General features: G+C 40.2%; 1 long non-coding RNA gene across 3 annotated transcripts in view; it reads left to right on the top strand.

The window, feature by feature from the left end:
• The window catches only part of LOC143988789 (uncharacterized), a 110,965-nt gene extending 104,808 nt beyond the window's left edge, over positions 1 to 6,157 (top strand). For all 3 annotated transcript variants that reach the window (XR_013276914.1, XR_013276912.1, XR_013276913.1), the window contains one exon: positions 5,580 to 6,157. This is a non-coding gene — a long non-coding RNA (uncharacterized LOC143988789). The remainder of the gene's footprint in view (positions 1 to 5,579) is intronic.
• Positions 6,158 to 15,498: the final 9,341 nt, after the last annotated feature.

The raw sequence follows: 15,498 nt of genomic DNA, 5'->3' as shown, positions 1-15,498 counted from the left end.
CTGAAATGTACCAATTGTGAAAGGGTGAATGCTTCCTCCAATAACACCACCACACCATATGTGAGATGAATCTGCTCACCTTGATACAGACTTCCAGATCATAAGAGGTTTGAACAGGTTCAGAATGAAATGTCTTGCAAAGATGATAACATACACATCCAATTCCCCAGAATAACAGGACCATTGATTATTAACCTTCCATGAGATTCACTCCAAAGAATATCACATATCCCTCAAAGCAACAAAAACAGTTCTAGTGCTTCCTGTTTGAATCGATCTATTAGCAAAAAAGGCAACCAAATGTACTCACATAATATGAACAAACAGTGATCATGTCAACAGTTACAACTTTCCACTTCCCTGGAGCTTGGGAAAGCATAAATCGAGAAAAGATAACAGAAACACCGCTGACCGTTCCGATGCCAAGCGACTGTGCTACTAGACATAATCATGCCCATAGCCACACGTGTACATGCCCCTTGTATATGTTCGGCTGCGGGGCAAGAATCGATGAATGAATGGAAGGGAGGCTTCTTATGCCACGTACACACGACCAGACTTTTCAACGGACTTGGTCTGGCGGACAATCCGACTGACTTTGCAGCTGAGGTCCACCGGACATTCAAATGAAAGGACTTAGCCACACACAATTACTCCAAATGTCCGACGGATTCAAACGTGATGACGTAGAATAAGGAAGTTCATAGCCAGTAGCCAATAGCTGCTCTAGCGTCGGTTTTAGTCCGCCGGACTAGCACACAGACGACTGGATTTTTCGACCGGACTCGAGTCCGCTGGAAAGATTTGAAGCAAGTTGTATTTCTAGGTCTGCCAGACTTTTGGGAAGAAAAAGTCAGCTGGAGCCAACACACGATCAAATTGTCCGATGGATTCCAGTCTGCCGGACCAAGTCTGTCAAAGTCTGGTCGTGTGTACGTGGCATTAGCCTCGGTTCAAACTATGACCTGCATGTGAATTGCTCATGAACCACACCGCATTACAGTTTTTATTCACATGCAATGCAGTGCGTTACAATTTGAGCCCATTCATTTTGTGCCATGTAATCTGGTGCTGGCAGACACATTGTATTGGTGACCTGCTTTTGGGGTGTCATTCAGATTACACCGAGACCCACAGCAGATCACAAAGGCAGTGCAATTTGAATGCGGTGTAGGAAATGCGTATGGATTGTGGTGTTTCCCGCACGTGTAAACCTAGGCTTATTCACCTTTATGTTTATAAATCTCTGCTCTGCCTATAGAAGACTTCATTATTATCACTTTTTTAAATGTATTAGTCTGCAGCTTGATCTTTTTCCACAAGGTGTCACCACCTCAAATGTGTATGCTGCCGGCAGTTCCTGAATATAACATGTACAAGGAGTTTCAAATGACTGATCAGGGACATGACAATGAGTGTGATTTATACATTACAGTCATAATCTATTATGTCCACCTCCCTGATCCCTAGTTGTTTGATTTGGGAGGAGGTATATTTTATCCAATCTTCAGAGATTCCATGATGCTTCATTAGCGGTAGTATGTGTTGACCTTGTAATGTATATTAATATCTATTAGGGAGCCAAGGTCCCACTTTAGCTCTTTTTTTCTAATAATTTTGAATATTTTTTTTGTGGCAATTTTTGATGACTTTTCTTCAGTTGTTAATAAAAAGAAAATATTTGCAAAGTGTTAAAGCGGTTCGCAACAATCTGCTATCCACTGTTTTAGAATTCGCTAAATTAAAATTACTTTAATACCAGCCAGAAAGAACTTCTAATTGATTTTTATCTTGCTTTTTAGTCATTTGAAACTGGAAAATATAAAAAAATTAAATATAAAGAATTGACAGATTGTGACTTTCATCGGAATTCCGGCCAGAAAAAGACAAATGAGAGCTTTTCATCGGAAAATGCGACCGTGTGTATGCTCCATCGGAATCTATCTGTCCGAATTTCCGTCAGCCAAAAATTGATAGCATGTTCTCAATTTTCCCGACGGAAAAACTTTCTATAGGTAATTCCGATCATGTGTATGCAATTCCGACACGCCAAAAATCACGCATGCTCAGATTCAACTACGAGACAGAAGCTATTGGCTACTGGCTATTGAACTTCCATTTTCTAGTCACGCCGTGCGTGTTGTACGTCCCCACGTTATAAATGATCGGAATTTGATGTGACTGTGTGTAGGTAAGACAGCTTGAGCCGAATTCTGTCGTAATTTGTTCGGGAAAACCATCAGAGCTTTTTCCGATGAGAATTCTGATCGTGTGTACGCGGCATAAGAGAAAAATGGCTACCGGGCTACAGCAAAATGGCAGAACTACACTTCCTGTATAGACAAATGCAATCACAGTGTGAACTCGGCTAGATGGCTTCCGTTTAACAACTCAATTCTATTCGATCTAATTGAGATGTGTGTGCGTATATATATATATATATATATATATATATATATATATATATATATACACTGTATGAGAATTGTTGCAGTCAGCACCCTTTGACCCCTGAGGATGTGCTAGAGTGCAAAACACATTGGGTGTAGCTGAGCCCTTGTACACACGGTTGGAGAATCTGTCGGAATGAGTCTTATCGGACCGTGTCATCAGATAATCCGGCTGTGTGTGGTATGCATCGGACTGATTCCGTCCGAATCTCCGTCCGACCCAATTTTCCAACATGTTGGAAAGATTTCCCGGCCAACTGGGCCGGACGGACCTAATCCGATCATGTGTAGAGCATTTTCATCGGACCAAGTGCCACGCATGCTCAGATCAAATTCCTACATCAAAGCTATTGGCTACTAGCCTGAATGTAGTCCCATCCTAACGAAATTACGTCATCACGTTCTGAAAGATCTGATTTTTCGCCAACTTGGCCCGACCGTGTGTATGCAACAGTTTCGGACACAATCCGTCGGACTAAATCCAACGGGCAAAATCCGACGGATTTGGTTGGCAAAATCTCCGACAGTGTGTACAGGGGCTTAGAGTGCTGATGTCACATAGACTCTGTGTGGCAGCCACATTTGAAAGTGCTGGTGATTTTTTGTTTGGCTATAAACTATGTTTTGTTCGTAATAAAAGTGAAAAAGTCCTGCGCAAATTATGCCAAAAAAAAAATATATTTTATATATATATATATATATATATATATATATATATATAGTCCTGAAACTGCTAAGTGCAAAAAAATGTGTAAATAGATCAATATATGTGTGAATAAAAAGTCCATATAATCATAGACACCAACGATGAAGAATAAAATGATGAACAGATGGTGGTATAAAATCCCAAAAGTAAGGGCTCTCAGAACTCTCACCTTAAAAAAGAGAAAACCAGGCTCATCACAAACACAGGGGGTATCCCACTTCACTCCTCATATTCAGCCACCAGAGGGATCCTTTAATGTGCCAGATTAGAGATGAAGATTTCTATATTCGGCCACTAGAGGGCCATTAGTAGCACATGTACTTATAATGATAACCCAGAGGATATTTTCCGTAGTGAATGGCTCAAAAACAGAGGGGGGGGGAGAGAAAGGAGGCTCCAATGGTGTAGTATTTTAAGAGTAAAATAATCAATTTATTAGTGTAAAAGCAAATCGGACTCTCACATTATAAGAGAGAAAACACAGCAAGAGAAGTAAAAAAATGGTGGCGTGGCGTCTTCCGCTAGTCCTACTTTACTTCCGGTACGTCCTACGGCCACTCCCTATGCGTTACGTCAGACCACGTGACTTCTTCATGTTTTGTTCGTAGATTTTAACCACTGGCTTACTGGGCACTTAAACCCCCTTCCCGCTCAGGCCAATTTTTTCAGCTTTCAGAACTTGCACTCTTTGAATGACATTTGCACGGTCATGCAACACTGTACCCAAATGAAATATGTATCTTTTTTTCACACAAATAGAGCTTTATTTTGGTGGTATTTAATCACTACTGGGGTTTTTATTTTTTTTCTAAACAAACAAAAAAAGACCGAAAATTTTGAAAAAACAAAACAAAACAGTTTTCATAGATTGTTATAAAATTTTGTAAACAGGTAATTTTTTTCCTTCACTGATGTGCACTGATGAGGCTGCACTGATGGGCACTAATAGGCTGCACTGATAAGGCAGCACTGATGGGCACTGATAGGTAGGGCTCGTGAGGTGGCACTAATGAGGCTGCATTGGTTGGTGGCACTGGTGAGGTAGCAGTGGCTCTCCGTGTGCGGGACCAATGTCCTGTTTACACAAACCAGCTTCTGTTTACATCACGTGGTCAGCTGTCATTGGCTGACAGCTGATCATGTGGTAAGGGGCCAGGATCTCATGGACTCGCTGATCACAGAGAGCACCTCCCATGCCCCACAGGTAGCGTGCAGGGAGCGCATTCTCAGAAAGACATACATGGACGCACTCCCGGCAATTTAGGCCAGTGATGTAGACATGTTTCGGCTATAGCGTGGGCGCGAAGAGGTTAAATAAATACTAAAATACGGAAGTTAACTCTGGCTCCATTGGGTGAGCATCTATCCCATACAGCACCCTCTATATTCATGTACCTTGGACGGTGAAGATTTAGTCAGTGGATCCATTTAAAAGGGACCGCTTCCATGAGAGAGCTTTTGTCATCTGGGTGATTACATAGAGTGCTGTTGCTGCTTATAACTTTTGGCAGCCACATGTTCTGGGGAGTACTTTTGGTAGTTTTGGCACAGTGGATTTTCACAGTGTAATTAGCACATATTGAGTGAAGTTAAGGAGGAATGCATGCACCATATGTTCAGGAATTGGTGGACTTATTATACACATTAATATATGGACTATTGATTGGTCTCATAATTGTGTATCATTTTTTTCTTTCTTGTGAATTTAGTTCTATATAATATTTTTTATTTGCACTGAGGTCTTTTCCCTGATTAATGGTACTGTATATATTTTTAGATGTTAAAACTTGTTTCCCGCTGCACCCATATATCTTTACATACACTGAGGGGAAGTGGGCATAATATTCTCTGGTGCTAGCTGCTTCCATTGTCCACTAAACTTTGACTCTGCACTTTTATTGAGCCATTCACTAAATAGCCTGGCACAAGAGCTGGCCAGATCTATCCAAATACTGATCATAGCAAGGGTCTATACAGCAGAAACTAGCATGGAGGCCTAACCTCCTGTACAAGTCTGTAGTGGGTGTGCCTGCTGCCCCCCCCCCCTAGTTTCGCTCCCTACACAAGGCTGGTTATAGTACAGTGATGATATCATTACCACAATTTACAGTAATAAATGGGCTTGCTAGGGAATTTAGTGCACACAAAGTGGACTTATATCTTTTGAGGCTATTGAGGAATCTATTTAAATGGATGTTTTTGTGGTTGGAGAACAGATTAAAGTCCATCCAAAGCCTCAATGTTTCCCTTTAGCGTGATAAAATTACAATTTCATTGTACGTTATCAGGTTTAATACCTTACGAAAAAGGCTAAATGTAGTCCTGAAGCTTGTTTTTGTTTTTGTTTTTTTGTGTGCTCTGTCAGGGCTGGGCTCAGCCCTTCCTTCTCTGTCGGCTAATTGCCATCTCCTATCTCTCCACAGTTACTCAGCTGCTGTTGATATCCTGCTCATCAGTCCTGCCTACTTAAGCCGTCCAGTCCAGAGGAGCTCTGCTTTCGCCCTGGTCAACATCACAGAAACTGAGATGCTCTTCTTCAATCCTGTTCAAGACTTGCTTTGATGACATCCCTTCTGGCTCCAGATCCTGCTTGCTGTTCCACTACATTGATCCCTGACTTATGGCTTGGCTGACTATCTGTTCTGGTTAATGAACTGCAACTGAGCTGAACTACTACTACTTGGCTATGTTTTGACTATGGGGTTATTTACTAAAGGAAACTCCACTTTGCACTGCAAGTGCACTTGAAAGTGCACTTGGAAGTAAAGTCGCTGTAGATCTGAGGGGGACATGCAAGGAAAATAAAAAACAGCATTTTAGCTTGCACGTGATTGGATGATAAAATCAGCAGAGCTTCCACTCATTTCAGATCTACCCCTTAGATTTAGAGTGACTGCACTTCCAAGTGCACTATCAGTGCAAAGTGGATTTTCCTTTCGTAAATAACCCCCTATGTTTGTTCTTTTTAATTTTATTATTAAACAAGTGTGATTTAACTCTACTTCTGTCTCCGCCTGATTTCATGGTTTCTGACATACACTACTAGACTGTGCAGGAGAAAATGGGCTGTGCAAGGCTCTTGTAACGTTTTCCTAAGCAGCAAAGGGTTGGAGGCAGAGCTAGGTGTTTTTTTTCAATGATAGGCTACTAATGGTGCCAAGGTCTTAGCAGTTCCACTGGCAACAATGGTGACCGTGCTGCATGATTTCATTGCTAAAGCAACAATGTTGTCATCTTATGAAAAAAAATTGTCTATCAGTTGGTTTTGCTGGAAAGACCAACTTTTAAAAATGTCCTAGTGGATAATTGGAAAAATAGTGAGCCCAGTCATACTGCTTTGGGCAGTCCACATGACATGTGATTTTATAGTCTGGCCATAGTTCTAATTGTAATTTCATATGCTATATCCACGGGTCATTTCAGTCATGGGGAAAGGTAGGAGTGGCGTCTGTAGATGTTTTCACCTTGTATTATGCTCTATGGGAGAAATAGAACATAGTTGTAAAATTTGAATCCCTTCGTGGTTTTCCTTCAATTTTTTTAACCAGCTAATATTAGAGAAGCATATAAGATGTTCTTTATTAATGGTGCTAACCCTTTCACAAGCAATAAAGCTAGGTATACTAGTAGCACTTCCTTCAACATTTTCATTGTATGAACGATTGTTTTTCTCAATATTAACAATGTTTTCTTTCAACCACAGTGACGACAAAATTCAAAGGAGTGGAACTTTTTTTTTTCTTAACTGTACAAATTTCTAATGCCCCATACACACGGTAGGACATTCCGACCACAAAATCCGTCTGAATTTTTCCGACGGATTTTGGACAAAACTTGTGTTGCATACACACGGTCGCACAAAGTTGTCAGAAAATCCGATTGTTCGGAGCAAAGTGACGTACAAAACATACGACGGGATTATGTAGAAGCCAGTAGCCACTAGCTTTCGTCTCCAAATTTTTCTTGAGCATGTGTGGCACTTTGTGCATCGGAATTTTCTACATACAATCAGAAAAAGTCCGATCGGATTTTGTTGTTGGAAAATTTTAGATCCAGCTCTCAAACTTTTTCCGTTGGAAATTCCAACGGAAAAAGTCCGATAGAGCCCACACACGATCGGATTTTCCGACAACATAATCCGATCAGACTTTTTCCGGCAGAATTTCAGACCGTGTGTATGGGGCATAACAGTGTATGTTGTTTTCGTTTCCTAAAGTCCATTCTTTCCAAAATTCCAAAATCTACTTTTGAACAATATTCAAATGTTCAGAGAATTTTCGGACAAGTTTGCCTAAGAATTTTTACACAAACTTTCCTTGGAAATTCTAATAGTTTATTCACAGTTTAACCCCTTCCCAGCAACATAACACATAAATGCGGCCACACTGCCCTGGGACTTTTTCCGTGGCCCGCATATATGCGTATGAGACCGGGGTCTCACTGAGATTTCCCGATTCGGGGTTACCTGATCGCTGTGGTAGCTTCTGATTAGCTACCGATCAGTCATTGCGAAGCCCACCCCTGTTTTTTTTTCTCTCTCTGTGAAGGGAAATGAAAGATACAACGTATACTACTCTTTTCTTGCAGAGAGGGGAAAAAAAAGTACCGGTATGTAAAAAATAAATAAATAATAAAAAATAAAATAAAGAAAAAAATACCTAGCTGATCTAGGTCAGTCCCAGGGTTGGTTTTTGGGTCAAGTAATGGTCAAAGGTCTCGGTCAATATATTTTGGGCAGGACATCTTTTCATAAATTAGCATCGGTGTCAGTGTATTTTAGGTAGGACAAAAAAAGAAATAAAAAAAAAAGCTAAATGTGCACTGTTGTTTCTGGGCTGTGCTACGGGTACAAATAACAACTGATAAACACATATGTGGTATCTCTACGATCGTCAGAAGCAGGAGAATTTATTTTGAGTTGTTTGGTGGGTTATGGTAGTAGCAAGTAATATACAGCTAAATTTAAAAAAACAAAATAATTTTTTTACTATTTTTGGCTAGATTTCCTTTGATAATAAAAAAAAATCCATAAATATTTACTACTAAATGAGAGCCCAATTTTTCAAAAAAACAAGGTATAATCCACCTGGATGCACAAATCAGTTGTGATCATACATACAGTTTTACTAACTCATGTCAAAATTTTAAAATTGTGCTTAGGCATTAAGATTTGTTTTACCTTTTAGGCGTGAAGGTGCTAAGGAATATCTTCAAGATTACTTCAAGTGACACTTACCTTAGGATTGCTTCTCTATTATCGTTATTATTATTATTATAATACAGGAGTTATATAGCACCAACAGTTTGCACAGCGTTTTACAACTTTAGGGCAAACGGTACAGTTACAATACAATGCAATACATGAGGAATCAGAGGGCACTGCTCGTTAGAGCTTACAATCTAAAAGATGCCCAAGTACTGTATATAAACCATCTACTTTAGATTTTATAGCCATGCTAATATATTAAATGGACCTGCCATGTTTGTGTCAACATCCATGGTAATCCTCCAAATAAGCCTTAAATCTGATAATTTAATTAATACCCTTCCAAGAACAGCTTTAAACAAAATATTTGAATAAAAATTCTTCACCATCTCAGAGTCCGACTATTTCTTTTCTGAATTCTGACACATAAACACAATACTTTCAGACCTGCTATGCCGAGGCCCCTAAGGAGATTAATTATCAGATAGATCGGGTTCATGGTGTTAACGCATTCACTACCAGAGGGGTGCCGGGGCTATGAGAGCAGTGATAAGCTTGTGCCACGTTCTAGGATATTTGGCAGCTTACTATCTGTGTACTTGGCACCTATACCACTTTGCAGCAATATTTGCAAACATTTGACCATGTCTGTATAAAAAGGGTCATCTTAGTAATTCAGGACAGAGCCTGACCTCTGCACTAGCTCTGTAATGAATCTGATCTCCTAGCCAAAACATTTGATGCTGAACTGCCAAACTTCCATAAAGAGAAATCTACCCAGGAGGAGGGCTGGAATGAGCCTGTAACTGGACCTTAGGAACGTTAAGTAAAAGGATTCCACGCTATTACCGCTGAGCACAGGGACACAGGGTTTATCTCTTTCTCTTTATATATACACCTCGCTATCACTTGTAAATCCACTGTAAAACTCTGCAGAGAAAAATCTGCAGACATGCAGTCACTCATACAAGCCGGTGTTTATAGATTGCCATTTGCACATGCCTATTCTATGGGAAGCTGTATGCTCTGTATAGCAATAAAAATATATGATGTTATTGGTAATCATGGAAAAAAAACATTTATTAAAAAAGTGCAAAAACAGTGATGTTTATAAACCAATGATCGCTGTTAGCATTTTAGTGTACTAAGCTGGTTTCTGATTGGTTCGTATGTTAGGAGTGCAACTATGATAGGGCCCTTGAAGTTGAGTTTCTTATTTCTGCTGGAAAATTTAGACATATAATTTTTTTAAAACACAGTTGTAGTTGTGCACATGTGTGTGTAAGCAAATGTGCAGCTTTGTGCGCATTAATAAGCGGTGTATGCGTGTTGCACTGCATTGCCATTACTTTTCAAAGGCATGCATACAGGGCCAAAGCAAACACACCCACCCCTCAATAGAGAGCACAAGTTACCTTGCATTACCTCTTTCTCTAGGGAAAAGGGAAAATCAGCCGCACACTTGTTGTCACTATGCCAGACAACAAATCAGGAAAACATGTTGACACGTTTCACACGTGTATTTCGTGCTTAACCATAATCAAGGAGATGTCTGAGACCTAGCTATTCAAGTACACGCCCTATGGAAATGCACCTGTCCTGCCGCAAATTGGGTATCTGATTATCTCCTGCTTAACCTATGGACACAATAAGTTAAAATCATTAATTAATGTGTACACAAATCATCAAAAAGAAAAAGGAGAGAAATCTAATGCCGCATACACACGGTTGAATTGTTCGGCAGACTTAGTCTGGCAAACAATCCAGCAAACAATCCGGTGGACTTTATAACGAACAAACTTGGCCACACACGGACACTCCGAAAGTCCAGCGATTTCTAACGCGATGACGTACAGCACGTACGACGGGACTAGAAAAAGGAAGTTCAATAGCCAGTAGCCAATAGCTTCCTTCTCGTACTTGCTTCTGAGCATGCGTCATTCTTAGTCCGCCAGACTAGCACACTGACGAACAGATTGTCCAATGAAAGCCAAGTCTGGCGGACAAATTTTGAGTCAAAACTACTTTCTAAGTCCACCGGACTTTACGATGAAAAAGTCCGCTGGAGCCCACACACGATCGAATTGTCCGGCGTAATGCGGTCCGGTGGACTAAGTCTGCCGGACAATTCGGTCGTGTGTACGTGGCATAAGAAAATGGCAAATAAGTATTAACAAATATCCACACATGTCAATAGACAATAGATATCAATTGAAAGAGATCAGGACACATTTATATAGTAATGGGTATGAGACATGCACTGTATTAGGCTCTGTTCACATCTAGGCATTGTTATTTTACAGGCGTTTTTTGGGCGTTTGTGCAGAGTTTTGCAGCATTTTTGTACAGGCGTTTTCAAGGTTAAAAGGTCACCAATGTAAAAGCAGTAAAACACATGTAATCTGCCAAAAAAAAAAAAAACTCATGTACGGTACTTTTTTGAGCGACGGGCATTTTGCTTTAGGAAAAAGAATGCTCACATTTGAACAGGGGCCATTGAAATTAATGGAATTTGTCTTGTTGGGCATTTTTAGAGCTGAGGCTTAGAGCAGAAAAATGCCTAGATGTGAACGGAGCCTAAAAAAATAAATTAACAGAATATAAACACTGTTATATCCTACTACACTGCCAGTAATGACTGTCGATATGTATATTGGCTAGCCACACAAATACCAACTATGATCTTGAATTAAGATTGAAATAAATCAGAATAAAGATGATAGTAAATAAATCCCACTGATAATAAATGTGTATATATAAACACAAAAAAAAAAAAAACTAATAATGAAAAAACGAAGAACTAAAACCCAGAAACCAAAAACAAAAACCCGGCATCTAGGGGCGAAGTATATTTCCAGTCCATGGACACTAATAGCCACTGAATAATAAAGAAACAGTCCAAATAAATAGACATCTGTATGTAAACATCATAAAAATCTGTATTTCCACGGGCTATCATAAAAAGTTGACCATAGAAAGGAAGAGGTGGGCAATCGAAATGGGGGGGGGGGGGGAATTATGCCCTGTCGTTACCTCTTTTTCTATCTTGCACACACCTTAGCATCTCTCATAGAGATAAATAAGCTGTCTCCATAATTTTTGGTTCTCTTTGGCATGATTGCAAAATTCTACAACTTACTGGCGAAGTTCAGTGCGTGCATGGGTTTTTTTTTTTGTTTTATTTACAGTATTGCTGCATTGTGGAAATGACTCGCAGTCTAAAAGGGAGCTGTACATAGCTGGGCAATCAGGAACTCTGGTTATGTAGGCATCTCAAGTGTTGCTCTACCACAAACACGTAAGTGTAAAGGGCCCCGTAGTGTCCTTACTAATAGCCAGATGTCATAGCAGACATTTCATATACACATGTTGTACCTATTGCCTGCTATTTGTAACCTTTCGCACATCCAAAAACTGTGGCCAGATATTATGTTATATACAGTATTTTTTTTTTTTTTTTTTTACAAGGGTTTTAATTGACAGCAGCAATAACAATATAAGCATGATCAATGTGGGCACACATTCCCCCACCTTCATGCAGAAGAAAGGTAAAAAAAGGAAGAGGTCTTAGGCAAGATAGGTTATAGAACAAATCCCTGAGTACTTTACAAAAATGTTCTTATATTTTTCCTATGGAAATGTTTAAAGTGGTTGTAAACCTCAAACACAAAATATGACCAAAGAAAATACTTCTATACTGTGTACTTGTCTCTCCAAGAGAAAATTGGTGATGGGAGAGGAGAGCTCCAGCACACAGCCTGTGATTGAAAGCCATAGTGTATGTTGCCCATGCACTGTGAGCAGAGGGGTGTGTCCTTTCCCTCCAATCAGGCTTTCCTCAATGAGTTCTGTAGCATGATCGAGGCCCCCTGCTTTTCAGAGCTGAAAGATACTGTGTAAAATGTATATTTTAGGAGGCTGTATAGAAGAAATGGCCGCAGATAAACAAGTGAAGTTACATATGTAGGAGAATCTGTTTCATCTCTGTGTATAACATAAGGCCAGTCACTTCATTGAGTATATGTAAGGGTTTACAATCAGTTTAACGTAATGTAGAAATCCATTTTATAGATTTGTCAGAGGGTCAAACTTTGCTTTATTTAACTGGCTTTTTTGTTTTCAAGAGATATTGGGGCTGATTTACTGAAAGCAACCTGACTGTCCACTTTCCAAGGGAAGCTGCACTTTGCTAGGGAGTATTCCCCAGAACTTAGTGATTGAAGTGAAGCTTTGCAGACTTCCATCATTCAATCGTGTACAAGCAAAAATGTTCTTTATTTTCCTTGCACATGATTGGTTATTCTTTGCAAAGTGAAATTTCACCACATTCACTAAGCTCTGGAGGAAATTCCTTTGCAAAGTGTAACTTCCCATATAGGGAAAGGGGGCGGAGTATATGCAAAGGGTCCTCACCAAACCATCCTATATTCACCTTACCTGTGCTCCATTGCCATCATTCCTTCCTCCCCAGCAGTCAGTGACAATACAGTTCCAGACAGGTAGGAACATGTAACCTCCTTTTCTGTGATAGTCCATAAATCTAGGAGCCATGACCGGGGAGTGAAGTCACCAGTGATTTCAGTGCTAGCTGCAGAGGAAAAAGAAGCAGTGAGACAGCACATGTAAGATGAGTATATAGGGAGGGCTGCAGATAAGGGGGTACAGCCAGGTCTCCTGTATGGAGCACAGGCCCCATCAGTTTAGCAAGGGGGCCTAGGCAGCTGACAAGCAGGGGGAATCACATTGTGGAGAGGAGGCGCTGATTAGTGCGGTGAGGGGACATTTTCTGGAACTAATCCCCCTTGTATGGCTCTTCTTGCAGCAGCTGAGTGGTGGTGGGAGGGAAAGGAGGAGAAGCCGAATCTCAGCTGCTGCAGTTAGAGCCACATAGGGGGGATCGTTGCAGTAATTGCCCCCCCCCACCACCTCACCGGTCACCTTCCCTGTCCTGTCAACGAACAAATTATCCCTGCTTGTCAGTTGCACTGGCCCCCCTGTGTGCCCCTTTCCCCCACAGCACTACTGGCTTCCCCTCCTCTCTCTTCATTCGGCTTTCAGTTGCTGCAAGGGGGAACTACAGGGGATCAGTTTCAGTAAATGCACCCCTCCTGCACCAATCACCCCCTCCTGTCCAGGATCCCTTTCCCTTTGCTGCCCAAGCCACTCTGTGTACTGTACCCTTTTCCCCTGCAGCACTTCCAGCTTCCTCTCCCACTGGCACACAAGGAGATCATTTCAGGATGAATTTCTGAATGAACAAAATGATTGATCGCTACCGACCACTCACTGTGTTTATTTATAACAAAAGCATAGACATACTGTTTACTATGCTTCAGTTTGTGAATGAACAGGGAGCCTCTGTACAGATTGCTTCCCGTTCCTTCATTTGCATTGCTGCTGAGGCTACAGAGAAAAGATTGATATTGGAAAGAACACACTGCTGACAAGAGCGGGGAGGGTGCTGCTCACCCCTATAAATCGAAAAAAAAAATAGAACCAATTCCCCCACCAACAGGGTTTTTAGGCAGCAATAAACAATGAACGTAGCATGTCGGAAATAATATAAAAAAGTATTTTATTGTATGGTAAAAATATGAGCTTCACCTAGGTATTTAAAACAAAAGATAGAGCCAGGCTCTTATATACAGAAAATACAATGATATCAATGGGCATACACTAAGCAGACTTAACTATAAATATACTGTATAAAATTAGTAACAGCAAAAAAATAGTTTTAACGCGTTTCAACCACTAGGGTCTTCTTCAGAGATAGTCTGTTGGTAGAAAAACAAAATAAAACTTAATAAATCTATCAAGTAATATTTGTATTAAAAATATTCTAAGTTTATTAATATGGTTTACCCAATGGTGTATTTCCGAAAGATTCACATAAATTGTAATGCTTAATGGTGGAGTTTACCCAGGTTCATGCTTCAGTGTCCCTCACATATTACAAGAGGTACGTGGTCCATACGTCTTGCCACAGAGTCAAGTGGAGGGGCTGGGGTCGGAGGCCCAAAAACGCGGCTCACGAGCGGTCACACGAAAGCCCTACGCCCCACAGAAATTATAGGAAGTAGGTGCAAATGTAGGCAGCCGGCCCGTATGGTAAGCCACGCCTGTGATAAAAATCCCAACATAAACAAAATTAGACACATATGTTTCATATATGAGCACACATGTGTAGTATGAGAGTATCATACACATAATTTATATGTGTATAGAGGAAATATCCCCAGATATCTTCATCTACGTCAGGAAAAAAATAAAAAAAGAGGGAGGGGACAAAACTCAAAACCACCACACACCAAACAATAAAGGAAACAAACGAAAAATGAAAAGAAGAAAAAAAGGAAAAAAGCCAGAGAAAAGATTTGGGGATCTGTGTGCTCAATTCCTTTTTTCTGTCTCAAAAGTGAAACATCAGGTATCAGTTTAGATCCCTGATATTTCACTCAACTTTTTGCCAAAATGTTCATTGTGTATATTATAGAATATATACCACAGCAGTACATCTAAAATAAAGTATGCTTGCAAAAAATAAAATAAAAGATTCCCCTCTGTGCTTAGATGTGCTATTAGTGTAGATCCATCTACATTGGACCAGTGACTGATCTGTGTCTGTAAAGAACAACTAAAATCTTACTTTAGTGATTATTTTTCTTCTTTTTCACATTTGGATTTATTCTAATTATTACAGGTACTTATATACCCTTTTCAATTTACACATTGCGTCACATACAGTATATATTGTACATTCACATCTGTCCCTGCTTCTAAGGAGCTTACAATCTAAGGTCCCTAACTCATATTCATGAATACACTTAGCAGGGCCAATTTAGACAGTGTCAAATTAACCTACCAGCATGTCTTTAGAGTATGGGAGGAAACTGGAGCGCCCAGAGGAAATTAATGCAGGTACAGGGAGAACATGCAAACTCCAGGTAGGTAGTGCCATGTTTGGGATTTGAACTGGCAACCCTTGTGCTGTTAGGCAAAAGTGGCAACTACTACACCACTGTGCTGCCCACCCTACAGGAATATGGAATAAGAAACATAGTTAAAAGCATTAGCCTTGTCCATCTTAAGCAGGTATAATTTTTTTTGAGATAAAGGAATAGTGGTGCGCTGTACAA

Source organism: Lithobates pipiens, unplaced genomic scaffold (genome assembly GCF_037356315.1).
Source record: "Lithobates pipiens isolate NorthernLeopardFrog02 unplaced genomic scaffold, aLitPip1_a1.2 Scaffold_18, whole genome shotgun sequence".
NCBI lineage: Eukaryota > Metazoa > Chordata > Amphibia > Anura > Ranidae > Lithobates > Lithobates pipiens.
Note: the sequence above shows the minus strand (reverse complement) of the source record. Positions and strands in the feature narration are given on the sequence as shown.